Source organism: Colias croceus, chromosome Z, assembly GCF_905220415.1.
Source record: "Colias croceus chromosome Z, ilColCroc2.1".
NCBI classification, from domain to species: Eukaryota; Metazoa; Arthropoda; class Insecta; order Lepidoptera; family Pieridae; genus Colias; species Colias croceus.
The window spans coordinates 9,351,586-9,358,686 of NC_059568.1; the positions used below are offsets into that span (position 1 = coordinate 9,351,586).

At 33.5% G+C, this 7,101-nt stretch overlaps 1 long non-coding RNA gene across 1 annotated transcript; it reads right to left on the reverse strand.

The window, feature by feature from the left end:
* Positions 1–4,398: 4,398 nt before the first annotated feature.
* LOC123705370 lies at positions 4,399–6,673 on the reverse strand. The gene is made up of 3 exons (XR_006753300.1): positions 6,447–6,673; positions 5,600–5,744; positions 4,399–4,577 (listed from the first exon to the last, which is right to left on the reverse strand). It is a non-coding gene; the product is annotated as an uncharacterized LOC123705370 (long non-coding RNA).
* Positions 6,674–7,101: the final 428 nt, after the last annotated feature.

Below are 7,101 nucleotides of genomic sequence, written 5' to 3' on the forward strand. Positions count from 1 at the left end.
CCTCATTAAAATTACCTATGTTTTTCAAAACTTTTACTAGACAGTCTTGTATGACACTAGAAAGTTTTGTATTATTTAAAATTAGATAAGTAGGTACCTACTTTATAAATCACTAATCGTAAAAGTATTAGAAGTAATATGTGCCTACGCTATTGTAACATGTTGAGAGTTGAGACAGAATAGAAACACCGAGGTAAGTTTTTAAAATGATCATGAATCTTATTATATTGCGGGGAGGAGCTAAGTACGAATAAGTAATGTAAGTAAGTACCCAGTTAGAAGTTGCACTTATTATTACACTTACTTATCATAAGAAAATATTATACTTGCTCCTAGGTACTCATAACGTTCTTATTACCAACAAGCGGTCCGCCCCGGCTTCGCCCGTGGTACATATTCACGTTTTCTCTACATAAGAACCATCCTCGAACTTGACTGAATATTATAAAAAAAGAATTAACGAAATCGGTTAAGCCGTTCTCAAGTTATGCGCTTACCAACACATTTTGGGATTCATTTTTATATTATAGAAGATTATAGTGACCGAATTATTTCTAGCGTCGGTGGCAGCCCTATTTTCAGTCATTACATTACGTACTTAACTCGGTTATCACGGTATAGAAAATCTATTTTTTATTAGAGCTTTTTTTGAAGTTTTTTTAATAGAGATTAATAATAAAAAAATGGAAACAGTATTTTTATCATAAACGACGAGCCAATTTTAATTTACTGCGGTGGCTTTCCATGCACACTTTCAGGTATAGGTATTTAGGGATTGAAGGTAGGTATAGTAGGTACCTACCTAGTTTTTATTATACTGAAAATATAATCATCATCTTTTGTATCCACTTCGCACTAAAAATTGCATAAAGTAATCTTATAAAGACCAAAAATTGCATGCAAAATCTAAGTTCTCATAGCCAAAATGTTATATAATTGTTTGAAATTATACCGCGGACATTGCGTCGATTAAGGCCATTAGATTTGTTTTGTTGTAGCCACATCTCGGAAAATGAGACATGCAACCTTTAATTACATTGTTGCTTCGTGCTAATAAAAATTTGGTCAGTTTGTGCGTTTGTGCAATATTCTATGGTGTATGTGTAAGATATAATGAGAGTAGTATTGCATTATATACACAGTAGATACATAATATTCGTAATATCGTATATCAATGTTTTTGTAAGTGTGTTACCTATATCACATTACTAAATAATAAATATCCTTATCTCATTCGCAGGCTCGATGAAAATTACATATTTATTAGTCTCATAAAGTACCTATATACATATGTATGTATATACTTCATCAAAATATTGCATAGTGAGCTATTAAGTAAAGATACATTAGTTTCGATTTCCATCTTAGAAGTATGGTTACCAAAATGAACTTGCAAAATGCATTGTGCGAAAGTGACAGCTATCGAAGTTTACTGAAGAGAGAAGGGGATAAATTATACGGCTTTCTTACGTCATTCATTGTGACATAAGCTTGGAGTTACTGACCCACATTGAACCGATGATTTTATAAATAACGTATTAGGTCATTTTAGCGCCTTACTCTTTAGATTTTCTGTCATAACTTGTAATTTTATGAAACTTTGTTTAAGTTGATGGATGTATCTGTAATCACAGTGAATTAGTCTATTTCATCAATGTTGTTAAGATGCCCATAATATGTTTTTATCCATGAAGTAGGTGCCGTTAGCTCTGTTACTTATAAGTCTAAACTAGCTACTAACATATTGTTAATAAGCCTTAATTAGTTATTATGGTTACATATTAACAATGAGCTTCGAACAAAGTATGTATTCTTATGTCATGTTCACATAATAATATTTTCAAATGAAGCATTAGTTATTTAGGTACATAACCATGCACATGCTGACGCTAACTGCCTAAGCTAAAATATGATTTGAGTCCGATTAATTCAATCTAGTTACCAATCTATATACCTAGACTTAATAAATATTTTGTAGTATCTAATTATGAAATGAGCACCCCTTCTCTATAAAAAGTGATTGGTCCCAACTTTCATCATGAGCGATGTAAATCTTATTATCTTTTACCTACAAGGATCTACTGTGAAGTTCCTTGTTTTCCCGCACCAACTAAGTGGGCACAACTTCTCTAACTTCACTATATTATTCTACTCATTAACTTGTAATCCATATATTTCTCATTACAATTAAATAACGAATTGTCATTAGAAGTGTCCCATTATGGTCCCTTAGCTCGTGCTGTCGCAAGTGCGCCAGCGCAATAAGCGAGTCAACGACACAAGATGTGAGCACTGGGCCAAGGTTGGCTGAGAAAGGCCGCATTCTCATAATATTTTGTACCTTTGATTTATGAGCATTTTTATGTATTGACGTTTTTGATAGCACCATGTTTGGCCAGATGAGTGTTTTCTTGCTATTTCTAGTTTTTGCTAAATTAATAAGTACATAGGTACCTAGCAAAAAAAGCGCATAGGTTTGCACAACAACTAAAACTTTATGTCACCTATACCTATCTATTTAAAAATGAATATCACTTGAATTGGTACTGGCTTTCCACCCGCGGCTTCGCTGTCGTACCTAGTCAAATGAAAACTCGCGTAGCTCTAGTTCACCGTGGATGAAAATCCTGTATCCATTTACAGGATTCAAACTATTTTTATACCAAAATTAATCCAAATCAGATTTATTGTTTAGACCTGAAGACAATACAGACAGACTTATACTTTCGAACTATAAAATATATAAGTACCTAAGTGCATAATTCCATAGGTACCAATTATTTTTAAAAAGATCGTACCTACACAGCCAACTGTGAACAGATTCCAAAATCTGGCTACCGATTCTCTGGACAACGTTTTGTTTAAAAAAATGCTATACAACATATCTTGGCGTTTACAACGAAAACGAGTATTCGAGAAAGGTTACATCAGTTATGAAATTTCAAGTGTCAGCTGCTCAATTAAGTTAACCTTCACACAGTGACCGCTATTGCGGGGAGGTGAAAAATAAGAAATCTATCAATACCAAAAGTATAAATATTTAAAAGTCCGTTTGTCACAATTTTATATGAAATAAGAATGGGTCAGAGAAATTGAAGAGCCGAGGTCCAATATGGTCAAAGATTTCTTCAACGACCATATCCGAACGGATGTAAATAATAAATCTTCTATATTCTCCGGTGTGGAGTACTGCTCTCATCTTTGGGCAGGTGCAGCTAAATACCAACTCAACGCTTTGGACTCCATCGAAAAACGAGCTATTAGACTCATTGGAAATGAATCCTTAACCGCATGCAAACTGCAAAGTCTAGAACATCGTCGGAACGTAGCTAGTTTGGCGGTTTTTTACAGAATCTTTCACGGCGAATGTGCTGAAGAACTGCATAACCTGTTGCCAGCTTCTCCTTTTTATCATAGAGCGACTTGACGCCGGGCCGGTCTCCACCCTTATGTCATCGACATTCCACCCATACGCACTAAGCGTTTCGCTTCTTCCTTTTTTATGCGTACTAGTAAGGAGTGGAACAATCTTCCGGCTTCCGTTTTTCCCAGAAACTACAATCTGGATTTATTCAAGAGAAATGTGAATAGACACTTATTAGGCAAACATGCTCCATCCTAGACCACGCTTGTCGCTTTCCATCAGGCGAAGCGATGGTCAAATGCTTGCCTAATCCTAACTTAAAAAAAAACCAAAAAAAAATCTAATATATCTATTATCTAATATTTTTTCCTATAAGAATATTTTTATGTACCATCATTTTAATTCTTCTTGTGTAATTACCGTAAAGTCATACATGTTACTTAATAATAGGTTTGTAGTAAGTACAGTGTAAGAGAAATTGTTCTTGATTATACTAAATAAAAAATAATAGTATTGTCCTTATATTAAATTATTTATAATTAACAACAAGGGTTATTGATTACTTTTAAATCTAAAAAAAACAATTGAACAACTAGAGGTTTATGAAAAGACTTAGTTTTTTCTTAGTTCAACTTCCTTCTTTGGTTTTGAGATGAATATCATGAACATGATAAATAATATCGCAGATTTTAAAATATTCAAATTTATATGTTCACAATCTGTACATGATACACGCAGGCATAGATACCTTCAGACCGGCATTAACTTAAGAGACTGTTTAATTGTTTATATTTCAGTTTATTTATGGTTCATTAAATATATGCCGTATATTTAGTATGCAGTTTAATAATTAATTATTTAGAATTACTGTATGTTATAATCACTATGTAAGTATGTATTCGAATTATTTTACGATAAATCATCAGGCAGGACCCTGCTGAGGGCAAAAAATCTTTTGGTGATATAAGAGATGTAATAAGAGATTAAATAACGTCTCTATAATTATTAACAAAGGAAAAAAAGAAAACCATACATGAATTCAATAAATATTAATTCAACACTGTCAATTGAAGTGAAAGTATTTCTTACAAGTGTCGTTACATGCTATGAACAAAAGGGTGACACAGACTAGAAGAATTAAGAAATATTCCAAATAAGTTCCACCATTCCTCCAGCTGGGCGTCGGAAACTTTTGCATGACATTAATTAATACCTGAAAAAATTGTAAGCACAGTTAATTACAGTCTTTTCATCAATCTGTATGACCCATTTTTCTGTGCGTAGAAAAAAGCTAACAATAGATAACGATTGTCTTGAAAGAAAGCATTTTAGTAGACCGCTGCGGTTACGACACTAGTTGCCAAACAGTTAAAAACGCCTAGTGCCGAGCGGCGATGTTTCTCAATTTGTAAATTGTAACATTATGTAAGGCAGGTACAGCTCGTAATAAAGAATGTAACGCTACCGAAATGTCTTATGTATGATAATGTGTTAACATTAGCGATTTGTGACCGGCCATTAATCATTTCATGTATTCTGTATGTAACTTTTAAGAATATGCAAACGAGTTTCATCCCATTGTAACAACACATGGGCATGGGAAATTCACGAATCACAAATAAAGAAACAGATAGGAGTCAGGACGAAGAGGAAGGATGTATTACGTTATTTCGCATACATAATTTTATGACTCACGATTCACGTTATGCACAATATTATGTTACTATGAAATAATATTACCGAATTGAATGATATATTCAAATAAGAAATATTTAGTGCAGAAAAATGCAATAATTGATTATTTATTAAGACGTTGCTTCATTGCGACGGTTACATCATCAAACGATAAAGTTGATACAGATCTTTATTACGCTTCACTTTGTTAAAACATTGAAGTTGAAGATAACTGGTAACATATATTCAAAAGACTAGTTGTGTATCTTTTATTATCTCATTTACCAAACTCAATATAATGTTTAGGCTCTAGAAATCACTACCATGTCTTAAAAAAGTCGTCCGACGTGTCTGTCCCTTATCCCATGTCTGTATTTTCAGGATAAGCTCGAAAACCACTACAGCGATTTTCATTCTGTGTACACTAGTGCATATTATGGTGGTGCTCGACGAAGATTCAAGTAATATGTTGTAGTAATTGAGTTTTAGAATACTGCAAACTGCAAGGGGTGGGTCGAAAGTTCTTTTAAATTAGTATTCATATATGTAATTCAAGCTTACGTCGTTATGAAGCCGGATGATATAATCCTGCTAGCTTGAGTTAAAACTATGAGAATCAGAGTGAATGCGATGCAAATAAAAACAATTTCTGCCAGTTCGAAGTGAGTGGTGGTCTTCAGAGGGAATTCAGCACCCATTTTGATATCTAGAAACAAAAGTAATTCACAATATATTTTAGTGCAATTTATGGCGCCTGCTCGGAATTATGAGCAAAAAGTTTGTTTATAAAATTTTATTTTTAAAGATTTCACACACCATTCAGTGAATCACGGACAAGCCGGGAAGAGCGGCTAGTTAATTAATAAGTTAATAAAAAAATAAATAATACATGAAAACCAATTAGCTGCAGTCTCATTAAGTAGTAGTAATAAGACGAGTTCCGCTTTAAAATGGTTGGATCGTTGTTCGGCTAAATGATCTTTTTTTTTTTTTTTTTTTTTGTAAGGTGTTTCTCAATGTTAGCCAGAAGGGCTTCTACATTTTAACGCGGACGCGGGGGTGAACTGAAGGTTCACCCTGGTAGCGACATGCACAAGGGCGTCCCCCCTTGACGGGGACCACGAACCTCGGCTTGAGCTGTCGCTTGAGTGGAGGAGGCCAGAAGGGCCCTAATCGGACGGGGGCTAAATGATCTATACGGATGCATCTCATAGGTTGAACAATGGACCAAAAAATAGTGTTTTGGTCCATGGTTGAACGTCAGAAAATGTTCATTATTCTCAGAAAAATTGTCATGTTTTTTTCTTTTATAAAGTCACCTTTCTGAGCGAAGCTTTCCAGATAGCTTTTATTATAATATGGAATATCTGCTAGTTTTGTTATATTTACTATTGAGACTTGCACTCACCTAGTATTGATTTTCAGGCTGTAATTAGTAAAGTAAGTGTTTTAATATACCTACATTCGGCATTGCGTAACTAGGTATTCAAAGCAGTTACTTCTTTTTCCTATCACTGAAATCTGTATAATTGGAATTAGTTGTAATTTTTACTTTAATACATGTTTAAAGCATGTTTATTTCATTAGCAGAGGCTTTCTTTAGTCATAGTTTCTTGCTAGAGACACAGATTTAAATTAAATGAAAGTAAATGATGAACTATTTGCTGTTTAATAAAAATGGTGTTTGTGTGACATTGTCATACCTAGGTATTTTTTAATCCACTTAAATCAGAGAGCACAAGTTGAGCGTTAAAAATGAAACAGTTTTTATATTCTTTAATATAAACTTGGGCTTTAAAATATTACGTTTAGTTGTTTTAAGGTTATGTGGTTATGGGTACTTAATATCTTTAAAGTAAAGGAAGGTAATGACTAATGCTACTAAGGTAAGGTACTGATTTACTGACCATTCTCAGTTCTACTACCTAAACTCTAAAGAAATATGGCAACTGACCGTCAGGAATTTTTTTTCTTCCACTAAATAAATAATTTAAAATAGTTTGGAAAATCCAAAAGTGCACGCCTCATAATCTCATCCTTAACAATCAAATTGATTATTTATA